Source organism: Linepithema humile, chromosome 4, assembly GCF_040581485.1.
Source record: "Linepithema humile isolate Giens D197 chromosome 4, Lhum_UNIL_v1.0, whole genome shotgun sequence".
Taxonomy (NCBI): Eukaryota; Metazoa; Arthropoda; class Insecta; order Hymenoptera; family Formicidae; genus Linepithema; species Linepithema humile.
In genome coordinates, this window is record NC_090131.1 from 25,646,472 (window position 1) to 25,669,332 (window position 22,861).

At 41.1% G+C, this 22,861-nt stretch overlaps 1 protein-coding gene and 1 long non-coding RNA gene across 3 annotated transcripts in view; one reads left to right on the top strand and one right to left on the bottom strand.

Moving 5' to 3' along the window:
• LOC105672552 (mushroom body large-type Kenyon cell-specific protein 1-like) overlaps positions 1-22,861 on the top strand; it is a 169,165-nt gene that overhangs the window by 47,373 nt on the left and 98,931 nt on the right. Inside the window, exon 1 of one of the 2 annotated variants that reach the window (XM_012367572.2) lies at positions 8,977-9,434. The exons of the other annotated variant lie outside the window; for it this stretch is intronic. The gene's annotated coding sequence lies outside the window, so the exon portion shown is untranslated. Of the gene's footprint in view, positions 1-8,976; positions 9,435-22,861 lie in introns of those variants that run through there. 2 annotated transcript variants of the gene reach the window in all.
• LOC105672554 (uncharacterized) overlaps positions 1-22,861 on the bottom strand; it is an 80,495-nt gene that overhangs the window by 47,289 nt on the left and 10,345 nt on the right. The gene's annotated exons all lie outside the window — the stretch shown is intronic.

Consider the following 22,861-nt stretch of genomic DNA (forward strand, 5'->3'; position numbering starts at 1 on the left):
AATCTTTAATGTTGAAAAACGCGACAGGGCGTATCGTACAAATTCGAGAGCAAGGATAAGTATATCAGCGCATGACGATTACTCCAATTAGAACCTCGTAAATTTAAGCGCGCGATAAATATACGATGACCGATAACTATATGCTACTTCTCGTCTTATCAGCGTCAAAAGACCAGGAGACGAAACGGTGCCGGTGCGGTTTCGGCGAGCGCTTCGTCGTCGATCAGCGCTGATATTGTGTATGCGTCGACACATACACATACCCGCACACACGTATATACGCGCGCGCGCGCGCGCGCGCACGCGTGCACACGGGCACCAGGAGCACGGGTATTTGGCACAAGGCCGACATTAGCATCTCTACCGGTATACCCCCTACCATTCCGCCGCGTCGTCGTCACGGCACAACTCTATCCGCAGAAACCTGTATTCCGGTTATCTCACTCTCGCGGGAACCGAGAGAGACTGGCGGCGTCCGTCGCCATCGTGAGAAGGCGAAGGACCTCCTACTACCGCCCGACGAGCGTAGAAACCGTTTGGAAATAGGCACGGCTACGGCGATTCGACGTTTCGTTTCCTTTTTTTTCCCCACTTTTTTTTCTTTTCGTTCTCACAGCAGGGCACGCGTTTCCTTCATTTCGCGGTAAGGAAACTCATAGGCCGGGCGTTCGGCCTGCGGACGTCCGCTCTCGAATCCTTAATGTTCTTCGCTCCAAGCCTCGCCCTTTCCGAAGAATTCGTACGTCCGCTCTATTATGTCGATGGGAATTCGTATTTATGCCGCAAGTCTTTTATCAGAAATAGAAGGTGACATAATTTCGCGACGTTGAAATTTTATTGACATTTCGATGCTAAAAAAGGTATTTTTTTCACAAAAAAAAGAAAAGCAGAAAAGCTGTAATTTTGTAATATTTCGATTCTCGAAAAACCTTTCAAAACGATATCTATTTAGATAAACAGAGCAAATTTTCATATATCTTGAAGCACCAGTCACCCGATGATTAAAGAGTTATCAAGCATCACGATAATATCGTACTGTCAAATTATGTTCGCACGCTGTGTACTTACTCAATATTTCCTCGAAGCTACGATAAGATTTCTCAAAAATTGTTGACATTCTCTTTCTCGTCAACTCTCATATGATTAAAGCTGGCCAATCGGAAAAGTGCATTCGATAAAAAACATTCACAATTTCATCTCATGACATTTCTAGGACAAGTAATCAAGAGTATACTTGTAACTACATAAATTATCGTGTTCTTTGCTTCGAAATAAGTTGAAAATACAAATACGCTAATTTCCGCTTAGATTTGCATTATTGAAAAATCTCTGACATTTGTAAAATCTATTTCTGGGATGCAGAAAATTTTTATCCATCATAATTATCAATTTGATGTGAAAGTACCCATATAAATGCATACATAAAAAAAAGTTACTTGAATTTGCCGTGAAATCAGGTGTAATCGATTTGTATGTACATTATCGCGCATACATGCACAATAATAGGAAAAAAGGTGGAAAAAAATTAATTATGCAATTATCATCCGCATGACACCGTAAAGTAGGTCTATACCAACAGGTTTCGCCATCGGAGCGCGCTAATACGCGCGCGACAGTATTTCGAAACGACGGTTTCACAGTGCGAGACCGCTTCCAGTCTACGATCAGCGAGTACTCCATACGATCGAGGAGTTCGAGTATCGCCGTTGCGGATCTCGCTGGCATTGGGCTATCGCCGAATCACGGAAACGCGATCGTACGGTTTGCAATCGTGGTTAGCTGCGTACGGTTCGAGCAAAGTTTCGCTCGCGGATTTCCAGGTCGTCGTGGAATCGACACTGCGGCGCGATCCAATCGAGATTTCTCTTTCTCTCTCTCTTTCTCTATCTTTCTTATCTCTCTTTCTCTCTCCGCTCATCGGCCGTACGAGAGGAATCTGCACGTCCGATAAGTAATGGGGCATCGAGTGACACCTTAACCTGGATGACCGGTATATACGCGCTGAAAAGCTGTGTGTATGCGGCGACTCGTTCGCCGGATTAGCTGGTAGATGCGAATTGCCGAGATTCTAGTTCGCGTTTCACCCTCGCGAAACAGCAACGACCGGATGTCTAATGAGCAGTGCTCTTCTGCTCGTTTCTTTTCTTCTCTTTCTTTCTTTCTTTTTTTTTTTTTTTTTTTTTAAATATTCTTTTTCTAAACAAATTAATTTATAATAAAAGCAAGAGACAAATTTGTATTTAGAAACGAAAGTGGATTTAATAAAACTTGGTCTGTTTCAACAATTTAATTATCAAACGTAATAATTTGATGTATTCGGCAATTTACTTGCAGAAGATTTAGAAAGGATGCGCGCGTGAAGTTAATTTCTTTCGAATCTAGTTTATGCAGTCGTTAATTTTTGCGAGGGAGAAGCACATTAATAGGATCGCTTCATGCAATTTTGGGCTAACTGGCTTTTTGTCGGATTTTTGGTTAATAGCGAAAGGATATCATATTTTTCGCGATTTAAATAAAATTATCTCTCTCTCGTGTACCGCGCAATTTTCATTTTATATCCAAAAATGGTATATAATATAATTTAGAATAGTAATTGAATTTTCATATAATGCCGGCACAGTATAATCTGATAAGTGTAGAATGAAATAAAAATCTCAATAAATCAATATATCTGAAGTTATATGCGACGCTTTGCCAGGTATATAAAATTATATGAGAATTTTTTTTTAGTTTTAAAATCAAAACGCTAAATATCGCGGAAATTAATCCCGCAGAAAAATGTTATCAATAATAAGAAGCAAACAATGCAACCGTAATAATATATGGTATTATGCGATTCGTTTATTTACGTCGTTAAATATGTTTTTCATTAAAATTCGAGGGAACGGATGATTTTTAGCCAATTAGAGCCGCGCAAAATGTCCCGTGTTTCGCGTGTAAAACATATTATATTCCATAAATTTTAATATCATATAATATCAATGAATATTGTCTGGCCGTAAATTTTAACGGGCAACTCACAACGCCCGCGTTTCTCGTTACGCTCTCGGAGTGAATTGATTGTAATTATTACGCGAGGCAGCGAATGCAAAACATCGCTTTGTTTCGTATCCTCCACCTGCTTACTTCCCTGACTGCCACTATTCATATTTTCCTCTATTATATTAGGCAACGCCCGGCATCGGATTTGGTTTATTAGTATTACTGCTAAACAATGCAAAGTTTACTAAATAAAGTTTGCAGGTGTTTATCAGAAAGCTCTATATAATACGGAGCTTTTCAAGCAGTGTGTTGTTATTTTACATTATTTTACATAATATTGTATTACTTATTATAACAAGCTTTAAGAATACGTAAATATCAATTATTATTTTATTAGATCTTTCCATCCTAGACTTGACGATAGCATTAATTAATGCAATTATAGGAATTTATTCTTATAGTTATTTTAATTTTATTAAAATATGAGAAAAAAGGTATTTCATCAATAGAGAGATATTTTATTAGTATTGATTGTGATTCGATAAAAATATACAATTTTGTTTTATTATGTCGTTTAACGCAATATAATACATGTAATTTGCAAATTATATCACCAACGTAAAGTTCTAACTATGCAAAAACTATCTAAAAAATATTACACGGTATTAATATTAATAAATCGTGCTACGTCGTCAGTTTGGAGTGGCAAGGCAAATCTGGAAAATTTTTAACAACCATACAAGCGCCTGCGAGAAACGCGCGACACGTAACGAAACGGATACGTCGCTGCGAAACGAGCATAATATCGGTCTCCGTTATCGTCGGATGCACTTTGGGCTCGCAATTCGGTGCCCCCCCTCCGTGCTCGCTACAAAGAGTTCGTTTACCCCGTTTATACGTGTGCGCGAGGCCGGCCGCTATCGGTCGATTCAGGCACGACATTCGACGAGTGTCGAGAAACGAGTGCGACGAGATAAAGCTGAATTTAAGGCGCGATCGGAGAACCCCTCGAATAAACAAACACAACTGCGTCTAGACACTCGTCGCAGATATATACGTATGCAAGTCGTCTTACGTGCAGCGCGTTGCATCTGTCGCATATGCATAAGTAAAGAAGAAGAGCATTGATGTGACCGTCAGCGAGATTGTAACAATCCGCTTAACGCATTAGTTGTCGATTACATGCGCATTAAATATTCTTGGAGCCGAGATAAAAAAAAATGTTTTTAATTTTGCGCTAGAATACCCTTTTTAGTAACTCCAAAATTAATAAAATTTCCTTTTTAAAAACGTTAATGTATAAAAGAATGTGTATAAAAAACATATACACCCAACTAGGTGGATTGTGAACTGTTAATATTGGATATATATAATGCGCATTTCGTGTGTGCAATTGTGTACAAAATTTCAGAAACGGATGTTTCACCGGTGCTTGCTTAATGCGCGTGTGGCAAGTAGCTCTGAGAAAAAGAATATGATTCACGCCGAAAATGCTATCGCGATTTTACGATTGCGCATCGAACGAACAGCGGCGCGATAACCCTCGATCATTGCGGCAGATTTCGTAACGGCTTTCGCAATCCATCAACTTTCGGATATCGCGATATTTTTCTGAAATCGCTTCCAGTTTTTCGTATCTGTCTTGTGCCACGATCACAATGTCATTGCTGCGAATTCGCAAGTATCGAGGAGGATCGAGGATCTAATTTTAGTGCGGACTCAACGAACGAGACTGAAATGCTCGCGATCGCGAAGTGACGCAGGGAAAAGAGAAAGACGAATGCGTGGGATGCATCTGACGGAGATGCAACGTTAAAACCAGTTCTTCGTTTTCAGCTATTTATGCACTTAGCACGAAAAGAAAGTATTGAGATAAGCGTAAGTATGCGCCGCAATCAGATCCCTCGACATTAAATTATTACCGGCGGTACTAATTTTAGAAGTGATCGAAATGATCCAAATGCCAAGAATACATATTTTTGATAGATAAAGTAGAGAAGATAAATTGTTCAGAATTACTGCTAATTGAAATATTTTTTCTCACTGCAGTCTCGCGCACATTCCACCGGGGATCACGATTCGCTCTTGAAATCTTGAACCGCTATTTCTGAGATAGAGCGTTCTCCTAATGTTGCTTCCTCTCTTGATCACCTTTTCGCGTGACGGCGGGCAACGGCAACACTCTTGAACTTTCTTTTTATGTGTCATGCTAAATTAACGAGCTCGTGTGACATAATGGTAAACTGTATTCATTTAATGTAGGCACTCATAAAATATGAACGAAAGATGTTCGCAAAATGTAGAATCAATTTTACCGTAAGTTTTAAACTTTCAGTTAGATTTCTATAGTTTTAAAAGGCAAACGTTTGTATTCGCGGAATAAGTGTTATAGAAACGCGTAAGAACGTTTCAAAGTTTTCTTAAGTCATAAATAAAATAATCATAAACGTCTTCCAGTTCACAGAAATGCAAACTCAATGTCTGATGATGTAAGCCTGTTAATCAAAGCGTTTTCACGCACTTTTGCAGCGTATTTTTAATACTTTTTGTAGTAGCTAATATTAAATTCAAATCTGCAGGCGACTCGAGTGTCTGAGAATCAAAAAAGTATGTGCGTCTTGATAATGTTTATCGCTAATTTCTGCAATTATTTTTCCATTATATGAAAAAAATCACATGAATATTCAATTCAGTTTTTTTTCGCAACAATAACAAGGCAATGCTGCACTAATTAGATGAAAAAACATATCTTCGATCTCGCAGCGTAATATTCGCGCATCATTTGAAACATTTTAAATTTACGTGCATTTCTAATCCTAAATTTAATTTAATAATAAATCTAGGTATTTTTACATTTCAAAATTTATGCAAACAGTTATTTTGTCATTTATGAAACTCTTTAATCACGTAATATTTCATTGCGCGATCGATCGTGAGATGCAAAAAGATGCGATCAACGGAAGATTAAATGATAACAGCTTTTTGCAGATTCGTTTTTTTCCCCGATCGTCCACTCGAACGGTGTTTGCGGTGATCTCGTGATGAACTTAACTCGGCCTTGCCACGGTATTTCCGTCGGAAACTGCGAAAGAGCATTATTTCAGCGCGCCGATTTTATCGCACGCGCGCGCGCTCGCGCGCGAATGCAAGCGGCGGAATTCAGGATCTGCACCTGGCAGCCCTGGCGGGTCGGATCGACGTCGTCGACGCGTTTCGAGTGACGTTATCATCGCCACCGAAATAGCGCGCTGATAAGGTCGTCTCCCGGACGCGCGGCCAACGACGCCGCGTCTGCTCCCAATAGAATTCCATTAATCTGGCTTACGACGATCAGTATGCGACGGCGGTGGCGCGTCGCGTCGTATCGATAATTTAACCCAAGGATGGATAGCGCGCGCTCTCCTTGTTTAATGAGCGGCGCGGGGGGAGACAACAGGCGGAGAGCAGGTATTTTTTTGCGCTGGTCTCTGATGTTGCGTTCACCGTTAAAGCAAACGCTAGTAGTATTATTTGCGAAAAGCGTTAGGGCAAAAAAGAGCGCTTTTAATCGCCGGTCTTGCGTATGCTGCGCGCGCGCGCGGAGCTTCTTTTCAACCACACATGTGCTCCACGCGTTTAAAACACTTGTATACATATAGAGTCGTTTACGACATACTACGTCGCCTCGGAAAATGTACACACTTGTGACTCAGGTGAGTAGTTCGACTAAACATGTACGACATATTTTAATTATCTTACAATTAAGCGAAATGTAAATTCATGTACCTGGAATAATTTGTTATATTTGTCGATGTCTCTCTCCGAGATATACAATATTTTTTCGATTTATTTTCACAGCAATTTTTTAATATCATATAAACGTGCATATGTATTTTGTTATTATCGAGTTTTGATGAGTAACGTAACCATGAATACATAGTTAAATGACTTCATCATTTCCTCTTCGGGAATTTCCGAACTAATTTTAACGTAGTTGCGTGCAATCTTATCGGGGAGGCGCAGTTCCCGGTGTCTTTTTCGACGACGGCGATGTCGTTGCAGCGATTTTGGCATGCGGCGATAAAGTTTGCTGGTGCCTTCGTTAATTGCCCGGGAAAGAAGCGAGGAAACTGTGGGGACACCATCTGTCGTTGCAATCGCAGGCGATCGACGAACTGCATCGAGCGCAGATAATTAAGTTTACCGGGAAAGGCACAGTCATTGATGTGCGCAATCGTTCTCGCAACGGCGATGCGACAACATAGCATCGATAAACTGTCGAAAGAAAAGGGAGCGAGAGGAGAAGTAATGTATGAACGAGTGCATCGTTTGAATTTTCCAGGAAGGAAGAAAATATGATGCAAGAGACATCGTTTTCCTGATTAAACTTAAAATACAGAAAGCAAATATTAGTCGTTTTTATTAATAATAATAAGTCGAGACATTATAGAATATTCTAGTTGAAAATTGAATTCAGGATTTCAATAAATCAGTAAGAAATATTAATGATATAATTAAATATTTCTATTATTGGATATTAATTTATTTAATAGCTAGCATTTATTTATTTATTTCAGTATATCTTAAACATTTAAAAGAAACAATCAGGAGATATAATTTAATTTTACGTGTGTGTACGAGTACTCTTTTATTGTTGTTAATTGCTGCATCAGCGCAAAAATTGTAAAATGATAGATCGTCTCCGCGCCAGATAATTCTACTGCGTATCTTTAAAAACCTGTCCTGGGACGTTTATATACATACCTCTGAGAACACTAATGTTTTCTTCCTAAGAAAATCGCACTGGCGTCCATGAGGAAGCACAAATTCCGGTGCAACATATTTCATTTCGCGGAGAAAAACATTGCGACTCGGAGCAATAGCGAGTATGCAAAAAAGGCACATGAACTACGTCTCGGATGACGATTTTCTTATCGGGGAAGGATAAACACATACTCGGACAAGGAGAACACATTAGCGAGGCTAATCCGCGGCCGTAATTATATACTAATTTCGTAGCAGGTTTCGCGATGTTGAAATTACGATGCGTTGTCGTCGCGTCGCCGGGGTCGATATTGTGATGTGGACAGGTCTTTCGTATCCTGCTAGATCACGAGATTTCGTGCTGCCATTTAATTATACCGCTCGTTACAATGAAACGCGAACTGCGCGCATCGTGCAGTTCCGGGGAATCGGCGGCGCAATGTGAAATCGATGAATTCAAATTATGAAGTATTGTGTGATCAGCTGTGACTTGGAAATTCTAATAATTAATGCTAAATCTCTATGACCATTTGTTACCATCCATTTATGTAATTTATGATTTAAAGATCATTGAAAAATATTTATTATAATAATGAAGAAGAATGAAGAAGAATAGCGACGATTTCATTTTTTAAATAATTATTACTTTTTAGTATTTTTTATATATTTTGAAACGCATAATATTTTATTTAAAACTTGTGTATCTTAATTCAAACTTAATGCATTTTATGTTATTTTTTATATTATTCTGTGATACACTGTCGCGATAATAAATAAGACATACATCTAATGTGGAAAACAAAGTTTGTTGTAAAAAGACATGTTATAATATATTTCGTAATGATTTATATATATATTTATATGAAATATTTATAAACTTATAACGTATTTTAAATTATTTTCTTAAAATACGTAATGTTTTCAAATCGCGAAATACTAAAAAGGCAAACCAAATGTTGAAATAGTTTATATGTTATATGCCACGTGCAGAACAGTTTTGACCCTCGAAATGCATCGGAGAATTGCATGCGGCCGGTCGACCGGGCGTTAGTACACGAACGATCGTCAAACGGCGGCGCTCAGCCGAGCTCGGCGGAGCGTGGCGCGCATAATTTGGACCACCCTGTAGGAGTGAGGTAGGTTAGTGAATCGACGGGTGTTATCTGGATGCACGGAACGTGCAGACGGCCAGTACGGAACAACATGTTGTCCGAGTCAGCGAAACAGAGACACTTTAAGCAAAGCTGGCGAATCGGCTTCGCGGACGGCACTTAAAGTACACTTTCCATACGTACACACAATCGCGCGCCACGCACACGAATCCGCAGTTTCTCTGCGCGGTACATGCGAATACGCGAGCGTTGCAGCGTGCAGTGTCGGCGTGTCGTCGCCGACGCGTTTAAGCGACCATTTTCGTGGAAAGTAGACGCGTCGTATCGTAACGGGAACGTCTCCGCCGAAAGTGCGCACGTATGTATATGTGTGTATATATGTGTATGTTTATGTGTGTTTCGACGTCATAACAACAGTAAAAGCTATTGACGCGAATGGCGCCGCGCAAACGCTAATGATCGAAGAAACTCGAAATCGTCGTTTCTGGGGATTACATTGCCGAGAGGAGATTTCGCTTATGTGATTTCCTCGCAACATTCGAGATCTTTCGGCGCATTCCGGAGCATCGAGCGCGGATCGCCGAGAATACGCGAGAGGTAAGAATTATCAAATGATCGATTATTACTTTTTTCCTCGCCAATTACCGCTTATCGCACTCGATATCGAATGATATCGGGGTGTGATTTCCGTCGCGGTGCAGTACATTGCATTTTGCGCAGCCAGCGTCATTGTACGCTGTCCGCGTTGATGTCGAATTTCTCGATTTCGGCTGGAGGATTCGGTTCACGAGTGATTAGTGCAATTAGGCAACACCGTTTGCCGAACATTGTGCCGCACCGCAGCGAATCGCGCACACGGGCTCCGAACGCGAGTAAAAACGCAGTGCGAGCGCAGTCTGATAAAAATATCTCCAACGCACGTAAATCAACATTTATACGCGCTCTGTTAATCGGAAGCAACGCAAGCAAGCCGCGCTCGAGGAAAGAATTCACGAACGCATAGATTCCTCGTAAAACGGTTTCGCGATCGCGCTGCTAATTTTTTGGAAACTCCCCGCTGCGTTTGCGACGAACGATTGCAAAACTGAACTGTTTTTAACTGTCGCGACCGCAACATTATCGACGAAAGTTTGCCCCGAAAAAGGGACCGCCTTAATTTCCATTTCGGTTTTAAAACGGAGTGGACGAGCATTACTGGCAGAGGGAAATCGATCGGCAAAAAATTCGTCTCCTACATTCATTAAAAAGTGACAATTTTCGAAGACCGAGGGACGAGAGCTGCGATACTTTTTCCTTCAACGAACGAAACTGGCAACTATGAACACGCATAGATGGGAGGACTTTGCATTGAAGAAAAAACGCGGTACGTACTTTGTGGCAACTTTCCTGTAATATGGCACGTCATTAAGCGAAACATTCGGTCGGAGAGCAATGCAAACCGCGTGCGTTATGCGGTCACGATTTTCTAGCAGCGGAATACGCAATTCGGCGTGAAACATTACGCGCGATTATTTGACCTCTGCATTTCTCGCTTTAGCGTCCGGCAAAGCGAGGATTTTTCGCACGGCAAAATTGAGATTCTTGAGTGCAGGTTTAAACGAAGTTGATTCGTGTGTTGGATAGTGAGCGGATTTTTGCGCAAAGTGAATTGGCAATTTAGCAAGTGCTAGTTCTTCTCGATGCTCCGATGAATGCGTTCCGGTTTCGCGTTAATGGTTTCTGTCTACTTTGCATTTCGATCATCGAGCTTAGTTTTCTTGTTGTGATTTACGGTACAAAACGATCTTTGATTATTGCTACATTATTATTGCACTATTGCGTATTACATGATATAATACGATACGTAAAGTGAAAGGAAAGTTAATTGAAATGCTAAATAAAGAATGTGATTAGTTTTGCGTAAAAAGTCGCAAGCTGTAAATCAAGTTTTTATTAAGTGCTATCGAAGTAAAATGAAGCTAAATCTAGATTCATTTTTGCTTTATGACCTTCGACAACGTGAACAAACATGTTTTTCTGTCAACGGCTAAACATACTTATGCAAAAAAAAACTTATCAATCTGTGGTAATTTCACAACACTTATGCTAACTGCAACTAGCGTGCGATATCTAAGATTGCAGCATAAGATTAACATTTCATGGTCGCTCTTCCGTAAACATTAACGGTAAAATAATCATTTATTAAACAGAAAATTTATATTTAGGGCTTAAAAAGCCCGTATAAATAATACACATTTTCAGAAAGTGATATTTTAGGAAAGAAAAAATAGTTTTAGAAAAATCATTGTAAAAGTAATTCCAATATTTTTTAAAAGTTATATTAAAATGTGTAGAAATATAATCTAAAAAACTTATTTTTAATAGCACAATATCGAAAGATCGAATATATAAACGATGAAGATTTTGTATAATATTATTACAATTTAGAGTTTTCATATATTGTTTTTCGGATAAACTCCTCAAGTAAGCAATGCGGGGGCAAGGCGATCTTTAAAGGGGATCATTTCGTTCTTGTCTCCGCGGCCTTTCGGCTCGGTCGAGTCTGTGTTATTGTTAACGGAGAGTCGTTGTCGAGGTGAATCGCTTTGACTCGACATTCGGTACAGCGGTCAATGAAACATCGTCGCGCTGTTGCTGCTGCTGCTGCTGCTGCACGCGCTGATAAAGCCAAACGATAACGAGATGCAGCATAGCACGTTGCATTACCTCACCGCGCACCAAGAGTACAATGCTACAAACTATCACTTTTCTCGCACAGTAAGACTACGCGCCTGGATATGTGCCGTAACAGTTGTGAAACTTATTGTAGAGCTCGGTGTATGAAATCGAGTCATTACAACGCCCACGTACAACGCGCGCGGATACGTTAGACGAGGCTTGCAGGGGGACCGCTGCGATTTACTGTTAGACTGTACGTTGTCAGAAATTATGATTATTACCGAGGGATTATTCGATATGTTAACTGTTAAGCGTGCAAGTTTATTATCCGCGTGATCTAAATTCTTATAAAGCGAGTCTGGAATTCGATGTGATTTTTGCTTGTATAAAGTGGCGCATAAACTTGTTGCATTCGTAGATATTTTTAACGACACAATAACGTTTGCAGATCACGCATGTGAAATATTTGTAAAGATTATTTGTGGAACGGAAAGCGAGACTAAGAAACTGTCAATTGCTTATCTTACGTCTTCGTTCTTCCAATAATTTAATAAGATAGCAAAAATATTTTATTTACCCGCGCGATTTTAACACAGACACGTTTAAAGTAAATGACGGCGATTAATCCGCCGAGAAACATCGAAAGCGAAGGTATCTTGGCTCAAGATGTTCAATTCGTGTTTAAATAGCCGAGGCGCGTAAACAATAGAGATCAACGGCCGTACTGCAATCGTTTCTTAATGAAGCGCTTGGCTCTTTCATCATCCTTGCCGCAGCCGCGCAGATAATGCACGACGAACGGAACGCAAATACACAACTTGACTCGGGAGCGATCGAGACACGGGCGTCCTTGTATAAAGATTCCTTGTAGAGGTTTTCATCGAGAGAGCACCGAGCGCTCTGATAAGATTAATATATCTGCTCTCGGAGAGCACAAAAGCCCGCGTACACGTGACTCCGAGGAAATCCGAGAAAATTCTTTCGGCGAGCATCATTGCGTGATACAAATAAAGCGCGAAATACGTTAGTAGCTGCTCGAGACGACGGTACTTCATTATTTGGTTTGAAGATTAATGAAAATTTAGAATTATTGGCAAATAAATTGATTGTCACGATGGTGACTAATTCTATTCGTTAATTCTATTCGTTTCAATAAATAAGAGTTTTACATATTAAAATCTTTAGTTAATTATACTATAAATTGTTATAAGATATTGATTAAAATATTAATTATTTCTATTATTTTAGGTAATACTTTTACGTAACATTTTTTGTGATACTTTTTCCTCTACAGTGAATAAGTGAAGAAATTTGTCTTGCATGTTTGATATCAAACATTTCCTTTGCGATTGTCATCGCATCGGAGGTTATTGACTGACAGAGTCGTGAGTGTCGCGAATGAGTCAGAGTGGTCGTGTCCGGTTTCAAATTGTTTAGAGTGTCACGATCGGTGCCCGATAGAGCTCGGATCGATAGAGTGCGATGTTTAAAAAAAAATTGGCGAGCATAATCGATTCGTTGTCCGCTTGCGCGCGACAGTGCGGCCAACACAATTCCGCTAATTGCGCTTTATTGATACCATGTATACGTGCGCTTTGACACACCATTCGTGCGGCGCGATCCAAAAGACGAATTCGAGCTGCGGCTCGGCCGCGGTCGAATTTTAACTGCCGCGAGTTCGTTTAGAACGAGCGTTTAACTCGCGTTCGTGGTATCACGCTAGTTACGATAGTTCGACGCGTGCTGGGAATTCGGGTTCGACCGCAGTCGATTTTCCGCTTTGTGATATGTGAATCGGTATCAAGTAACGATTAACGTCTATTCTCGCGCTTGTTATTCCAAATTTATCAAGATAACTGTGTTCGATTAACCATATTTCGTTCTTCAAAAAAAGAAATACTATCTCTATCGGTAAATTTAAGACTGTATATATTGATTTAAAATATCTTTAATTAGATTCCCAAATGTCAATTTTGCCTTATCGTTTTAAAAACATGTAATCGCAACATATTGATAACAATTTTGTTAACATTATAAGCTTCGTGAAAATGATTAAAACTAATAATTAATAATGCGGTAAAACATAAATTTTGAACGCGAAAAATAAATAACCTAAAAATAGTATTTTAACTGCAATTCTTATGCATCAATTTATTTCTTCTGCATGTGAGAGCTCAATGATGCTTGCGAACTCGATGCAAGCGGGCGGCTGACGGACCCGCTTATACACGGCGCGTCTCGCGTGCATACGCGTGCTGGCACGCATTGCGATAGGTCGTGGTTGGTTGTCGGTAGGACAGCGGACGCTTTGTTTCAGGAGTGCCCCGGGCACGTAATCGTCGCGTCGAACCACCACTTTCCTGTGTCGCGCATTCCTCACAAATTCGTCCATAGTACGCGATAAGTGCAAAACCCATTGTCAATGCGGCGCAAATTTTTTTAAAGGCCGCACAGCCACAAAACATCCTGTATCTATTAAAAATTAAGAATTTTTCACGGCGCTTATTATACACTCCAATCAATATTAATTCTTTAATATTGATTTTTTAAATATTGCACATTAACGTGAAATATTCACCATCGTCTCGATTGCTGTAAAAAACTGGTCTTCTCTATTTCGGTTTAGTAACCAAATATATTTTTCTATAGTATATAAATTTCGCAACGCTACTCAAAATAATATAAAATCTAGAAAGTCGAATAATAGGTGTCTGATACACGACGCAGGTAGCGCTTAAGAGAGGAAAATATTAAGTTAATTAGAAGACACGACTTTCAGAGCAAGTGTTTGCTTAGAAACGGTAAAGAAAACCGCAAGTGTGTAATGTCATTAGAAACGTGTGAATAGACGTAATGTTAGGCGTCTTGAGTGTTAATTACTAAAGACATATATACGCACACTATTCGCTCTTGCTTTTTTCATGTTTCACGAGAGTTTGCTCTTATCAACATCCCATTCAATTTTATATTAAATACGTAATAACATAGAGCGCAATTGAGGGAGTAATCTTACTCCAAAATCTGAAATTAATATGCAGTACGCCGCATTTTTTTTCTCGGATAAAAATATCAAAACTTTTATCTCTAAATAGAAAAAAAATGTGTACATTTACAGCATTGAAAGTGAATGTAGGCAAAATTATTCGCGATTAACTAATTATTATCATAATTGTGTCTCTTTAAAAACTTTTATAGATATTTAATACTTTTACGATCGCGAAGCAGCGCGCCATCAATGATCGTGTTTCATGAATCAGCCTGTAGCGATGCATACGTAGCCATTGAAACTCGCCGCAGCGACGACGAAAAAGAAAGGGAATACGCGGGAGCGAGAGAGAGGAAAACGGAATCTGTATCAGATGCGGCGAACAAGAGAGAGAAGCAACAAAAACGAGGCGCGGCCGTATTTTCGGGTGACCGTGGCCCTGCCCTTCGGTTTCGTAGCATCGTTTATGTGCCACTCGGTGCATTCCACCAATACTACCACGAACGCGAGTATGGTGTGTGTGTGTGTGTTTGCACGATGCCACTCGGCGCATTTATATTTGGCCGGAGGGCGGAGCGGGTTTGGCGATGGCATACGTATGCGCACGTATATGCATATAAATGCATCTGTATACGTGCAGAAAAGGTCAGTGGTTCCGGCGGTTTTATTATTCGGCACTGCGCGTCGAGTTATCCCAGGTCAGTGTGTGGTAAAAAAGCCATACGTTCGGCGAGCTCGCCGCACGGGCGTCCGCGCGACGAAGCGGGAAGAAACGCGAGAGAGAAAGGAGGGAGGAAGCGTAGAGGGATGGCGAACGGCCAGGCGGGAAGGAGGGCGACGCAAATGTGCACGGTGTGTCACACACGCGCGCACGCATGCACACACATACGCACAACACCGCCGGGAATGCATTCGCGATGCGGACGACCGTCGAATGTCGTGTCCGCTGCCAAACCAGGCTGCGCCTGCTCGCAACAGTTCGCTCACGCTCGAATGCGAGCGAGTTTTTCGCGCGCGACGTGAATTTTCGAGACTTTTTCCGCTCTTCGTGACGACGACGAGTAAATACGGAGCGCGTTATTCAAAGAAGTAATCAACTTTTATCCTTATTTTGTACAGATATAAGGTCGTAAGTCAGTTTCATTATAAAATATCATGATAGAAATTCGTCAAATTTTTCAAAAGATATTTAAAATTTCATTTCATTATGTAAATTGCAAATATAATATAAATTAAGATAAAATAAATATGTATGCGCATCGTTGTCTCTGAGAAAGTTAATAGACCAGCAGCCGGGATTGCGTATCTTAAATGTATTTTTGTCAGAATTCTTCATTAATGGAGAAGAAGCAGATGGTTATACATGAGTTAGTGTCTCATATTAATTTAAATGCGAGGTTGAAGTAGAAATGGACCTCAGATGTATATCGTGATATCGCTTGAATTATGATGAATAACTCGCAAGATAATACCTTAATCCCAGATCTGACGAATCCATTTGGCTAATTAGGCGACGTGCACAGACACACACACGCATAATCCTTTATCCATCATATTTCATTTCTCATTATTATTACTGTTCTCTTTTATATTTGTATGCTTCCATATTCGGATCCTCCCGCGCGCGCGTGTGTGGGTGTGTGTGTGTGTGTGTGTGTGTGCGCGCGCGCGCGTCGAAAGAGCGCGCGAGACTGCATTGTTAGTACTCAAAATTAGAGCAACTGATATCTGTCCTGGAAACGCTGAAGCGTGTGTGGAACATGTCGCTTCTCATACAAAAAAGCCACGGACATAAACTCGATAGTTGAAAATGCCGAACGAATATTCCGGTAACTGACAAGCGTGTTGTATTTTCACTTCGATGGCAAACCTATATATAACGAGTAGTATAATTAAAAGCGCGTTACCTTTGATCTCGATGTTAATTTCGTTGTTTATCTAAATCTGAATGCAATTTTAAATGCGATCGCGTTTGTTTTTGCACAATTTCATGCAAATCGAGTTTATTACGACGCGATGATCTTTATCACCTTAAAATTTCTTAAATCGTCTATATATTGCGTACGTCGCATTCAAATAATTATATCTATGCGTGTGCGTAGAACAAAAAAATGCTTGGCATAGATAACGCTTCGCATATGAAATTTATAAGAAACGTATGCGAATAGAAAATATCACGTAAAGGCAAAGTTCGAAGTCGGTTCTCAAATTAAAGACACATAGTGATATTAGATGAAAATCTAATACAGCTTTATTAGAATCTACGAATAACACAAAAATCATTTGAACCAAGGAACCTATTAGATAAAAGAAATATATGCCCCTTACAATCTTTCTCACGCCAGGTCTCAATTGTAACAGTACTTGTTTATTATTTCGTATTAGCATTTAATAGACGTAACGTAGCAAAAATTAACCTGACACGCACACCGGCGTGCGACACGTCCACCTCCGTCCCTATCGAATTACTGTTTAACGTTGCGTATCCTTGAGACAAAGGCGGACACGTGAATTTTAGAGCGGTTCGGCCGCGGTGAAATCACCATTGCAAAAATCGATCCATATCCGTAAATACTACTGCGTTGCGTGATGCAGCGTTCGGGCGACGGGAGTGACAGAGAGGGTCCCCGAAGAGAGCGCGTCGGAAAGAAGGGGAAAGTAATAGGGAGGAGATACATAGGCAAAAAGAGAGAGAGAGAGAGAGAGAGAGAGAAAGAGAGAGAGAGAGCCCCGAAGGTAGGAGGGTGGAGAACGACGGAGGTGGCTCCGGTGGTAGAGTTTCGCCAGTTAGCCGGGTTTAAAACAGCTGCCGAATTTCCCTCTCGGCCGAGAGAGTGAGAGTGACCCATCGAGAGCGAGTGTGTTCCACATCGCGTTTCGCCCTCCCTCCCGCCCTCTGCTCCCCCCGCGCCCCACCGACACAAGTCAGCGCAGCCGGCAGCACATGCACAAGCAGCGTTGCAGGCTGCCGGGCCATTTGCGCGCATCCATGCGCGCGCTCCTACGTGTTACGTCTATATAGATATCAACCGGTCAACGTGGAGCACGTATCACCCACACACACCCACACACACACACACATATCCACAGATGCGTATATTCACAGTATGTATACTCTATACGTGACCGAACATGCAAGTCTGTGCAAATAGCGAACACATATACCGACCCTCGCACAAGTATACGCGGTAGCACGTGGCGAGTTTCGAGAACGTATACGTATACAGCGTGTAGGCGAGTCGCTGTGTGTGTGTGTGTGTGTGTGTGTGTGTGTGTGTGTGTGTGTGTGTGTGTGTGTAGCGGCGAACACACACGGAAAACGTCGTCGACGACGACGACGACGATGCTCTGCGGGCGTCCGCGTGTCTGCGTTACATATCTGATGCACAGAGGATTCCCACACGCGCGAGAGCTTACCGGTAGACAGGATGCGTTCCCACCGAGTTCGACTTTTCCTCTCGTACTTCACTGTATTTTCCTCTCCGTACTCCGACTGCTTTTCCTCGGTGCGCTTCGAATCGCTTTAGAACTGGTTACCCGCTTTTCGCGGGTCGTCGCACCGGCATGTCGCTCGAAACGAGAGAACGTCATGGATGTACAGACGGACGGAAAGGGAGGCGGGCGGGATGTGAAAACGTACACGGTAACTTTAAAGTCGCACGGTTTTTTTTCACCGCTTTTCCCTTCCCCCCGTTTCCCGTGTTTGAGCTACTTTGATATCGATAATCAGCACCGCCGAGCGAGCTGGGTAAAGGTAAGCTCATGTTAAGGAGCTTTACGTCTCTTTGCGAATGCGCCATCGTATACGGGCTGTGGCGAACGAGACGATATGTAATTGGACGCGCACTCTAATGCGGCCGAATTTACTTAGCGGCGTTAAAGCGGGGACCGACGAGGCGTATAATCGCGGTCGAATTTGTGCAGTAGTTTTCCACGTATATTTATTTATATATTTATAGATATTCATATGTTCTCTGTATATATTTGTAGGATATTTGTAGTGAAATCTTCTAATTCTTACATTTTACATTTAAATTGGATAGATAGATTAAGTATCGAAATCTCCGTACAGTGGATTAATTTTTAATATCGCGTTCTTCGCCTTTGCTCTTTGCCTTCAGCTCGAAGACGCGTGGCCGAACGAGCTTTGCATAATCGACCGTTATTGACGTTATTGAAGTCAGTTCACAGCCGTCAGTTCGCGATTGAATTGGAGCCGAAAGATGCTGTCGTTTATGATCAAGATTCCTTTTTATGAGATCCAAGGCTAGCGCGTCTGCAAAAGTTAAGATCAAATTTATTTGGAGGAAGGCCGCCGCATCGACGGAGCTATATTTTAGAGGATGATCCGCGTGTTTACGATGCCGTGCGCGAAGCTTTCCTTCCCACGTCCGAATATGACGTTCCACCGACGGTTACATGACCGTATGCTTACATTATCTACGGCGTTGCCGGAAACCGTCGACATTTTTGTCTACAGTGTATACGTAGGCGTAACCGCCACGCCCAGACAATGCAACAATGCATAATTTCCGAAAAAAGGTAAAAACGAAGTCACCAGCTGCAGCTTCGAATCGAGGTTAGTAGTATGTCTGTAACTGCCATTTGGCGCTATTGGATTATAACAACAATGCTGGGTCTTCTATTCGCGTGTGAAACATGTGGGTGCCGGTAACGCGGTCGCATTTGATCGATATTACCGAGTTGTCAGCTTACGCGTACATTATGACGCTTTTCTGTGCGCTATTTCAGCATGTCGTTCTACGCGTTTTAATATTCTTTACTCTTCCACGCTATGCAAATTTTAATTCGCGTGAGTAGGCGGTTTTTTACCGATTTAAAAGAGAATTGTTTGTTTATTAACAAACAAACGTATGACAAAATAGATATAGAATAGAACAGGATTTTAATTTAAAAACAGAATTTAACTTTAAAATCCTTACACAATTTCTTTTCCCGATTTACTAATTATACTTTTGTTCATTTATATTCGAGATTTATTTACAAGTAATGTACGATAATTCTCTCTGTATGTAAACCCGCTTACCATATGAATAAATATCAAATACTCGTAATGTAATCTTTTTATTACAACTAATTAATTAAAAATACCTCCGTTGCGTGAGAGATTAAGCAATTATTATCAACAATTTCAGCATCAGGCCACATTACCATAAATCTACATTCATATTTCTATTAACCGGACACCGCGAGTTAAACAAACATCTATTAATTGTGCGGTTTTGCGAGTGTCGTGGAACATGCGTTTTCATCCATCAAGTACACAAACTATATACAATAATTAGATATCCAAACCGTATAATAATTATAATATTAAATACGCATTTCGCGGTGCAGTTTCATTCGCTTTAACCCTTTGCGGTCCCGCAGGACGCCCAAAGAATATTAGGTCAAATTTACGCCGATCGATATCCGGAGCGACGGGAGAGTTGCCTCCAATAGCAACCAGCGGGCCTGCCGAATCGCGCGAGTACTCTCAGTTTCTGGGAGTGGTGCAACAAGTAGTAACGGTGTTTATATCGCCGCCGTTGGCTACGATGCGACAGTGTTAGTGCATATACGTGTTTATGTACATAAGCGAGTATATAGGTCGGCGGCAGCGGCAGCGGCGACGGCGGCCGCAGCAGCCGGGTTAAAGCGGCCACCCCCGAAATTTTCCAAGCGGGATGAAACTGGGTGGCCGGGTGGTTCGTTGACTATCCCGCGCACTATTCACAGCCGAAATATACACGGTGGTCTATGTACGAGCAAACTCGGATACATAACTGCGCGTACATGTACATAGCTATGTACGTACATACACTGTTTCCGCGTGCCGCGTACGTACATAAGTACAGTCGATCGTCCAATGTCACAGCAGCGAAGGCAGAGGAAGGAGAAAAGAAAAAAAAAGGCAATGTAACGTTTTTTTGTGCGCGACCACGGTCAGCCGGCTCGTAATTACCTAACCGCAAAAGTTCGTTAATGTAGACGAGAGAAAGAGCCGCGCCGAAATATCCGCTTTGCAGTCAACAGATGACGATATGCGTTTATCGGGTATCGCGTTTATGCAAGCTAAGCTTGTACTTGTGGGAGAACGATAGAATACGATAACGAGTAAGCCTTTCACTAATATTCCTTCATTTTTTTTTCTCATATAAGAGAAATAAATATAAAAAATATATATATATATATATCTATTTTAAATTTATTTTAATTTAAAGAAATAAATACGAGATTTAAACAAATATCATTAATCTTCGTACCTAGAAGGATTAATTTCAATTACGAGATTAACATTTAAAAAAAACGGTTGAATAAAAACCGAGTACTCATTGGCTGTTAATTTTTTAATAAAAACATATATCACCTCCATTTTTTTAGTTTTAATATTGAATATTATATTACTAATAAAAGTTCGTCAGTGATACGAGAAAAAAATTTACTGAAATGTCCGTTTTTACAGAATTTTTTTCGTTAAGCGATATCTCATTATCGTTTCGCTCACGTTCTGCGTTTTGTTAATCCGAAATAAAAACGATATTTATACTTATCACATTTTCGCAGTATAACTTTATAATAAACGATTGCAAATAAACCGCGGATAAAATTTTATTTTATGAGTTACTTTTAATTTTTGCGCATCAATAATTTTCATTACATCGAGTTACACGCGCAAAAAAAACGGATGTCCCCAATTTCTGCTTGATCGCGCAAGGCGAACAATTAGATAATCGTTCTTTCTAATCTAAATAAAGTTGATTGTCAAAAATGCAGTCGATGATTTAAACAGGAATTACCAGAGGTAACGTTAAATTTGCAAAGGCGCGTGAAATAATTTCGCGATAAGCGATCAAAGAGACGTAAAACAAAGTTTATACTGCACCGAATTCTCGCTACATTGGATGCGTTATGCGTAGCTTCCGTCTGCGAACCGATTTTCGGAAAATTGCCTGCTAATAACCATAAAATCCAGTTAGCCGAATCTTTTCACGCGTGTGCGCGACGATTGAGCGGTGCGTCGCGTTAAATATCTATTAACTTCCGGTTTAGTCATGAGTGCATAATACGCGTCCAGCTCAAACGATTTGTTCCGCTGAGTTAATTTTGTCGTGCGTATTATTAATATTTCTATTAAACGCGCGCGCTGGCTATGTCGCTCCATGTTTTTAGTGGCACTATTCACCATTTACCGCTGTCATACCATTCTTTTTTTTGCATGTGCAATTTGCGTATTTCATGGCGCACCGCCGTGGACACGTACGCTCTTTTAAAGAGAAAAACGCATTATGTATTAAAACAATATCATGCCGCTCGCGCAATTTTTTCCACGTATTACGTTGGTTCGCACTTTGATCCGCGAACCTTTTTCAAACCCATCATGCGAAAATTTAACCCTTAATTAATATGGTAGGGTGTCATACGACTTTATCCGTAATTATTTACCAGCTCCGTCGCACCAATATTATTTTAATCATTTGCGGTGTTTCGTAAAGCTTCAAAAAGTAAGGACGATACAAAAAAGCTATTGAGTATTGTTCAAAACTGTTTTTTTGTTGAAAGCATCGCTGTTTCCAAGGTTAATAGCTGTTACAATCGCGGTTTTTTATAAAACCAAAATTAAAATTGTGATTAATGTAAAATATTTCCTCTGAAAGAATACTCTTTGAACAATTTTTAGCAATTACAACGTTTTTTGCGTTAAATAATTTAATGGTTAGATAAAGGAAATGGTACTTTCAAGTATCTGCAAAATTGCATTGCGCGATATCGTGTTCTGTGAGATGTAAAACCGCAAAGAGGCTTAAGTTCGCGTCAGAAGCGAATTCGTTTTCGCGTGCATCGAGAGCGGCGAAACGGACCGATAGAATCGCATAAATCACCGGGAATGTCGATGGGGCGAACGATCGTCGGTCGTTTCGAAGAAAGCAGCGAAATTATTTCGAGCCCGCGGTCGTTCACTCTGTTTGCGCTCGTGCCAAGCAACCGGCGCGCGCTCTGACGCCGACTGTACCTACACCGGCGGTATGTAGATGACGGCGTACATATGTGCACATAGGTCGTTCCTCGCGCAACAAGTAGGTATCGCCAAAATATGACCGTGCGCGACCGGTACATAGGAATGAGAGAAAGAGAGACAGCAAGAAAGAACGCGTGTGTGAGAGAGAGAGAGAGGCATAGAGAAAGAGAGAGAGAGAGCAAGAGAGAAAGAGAGCCCGCGGCAAGATGCATGCGGCGGCACGCTCGCGTAACACCGAGGAATCCGCGCCGCGCCGCACCGCTCCTCAAGGTTGCCGTCGCGGAAAAGCCGGAGCGATCCACGCCCTCGCGACGACGACGACGACGACGCGCCTCCGACGAAAATAGATCCCGTCGACCG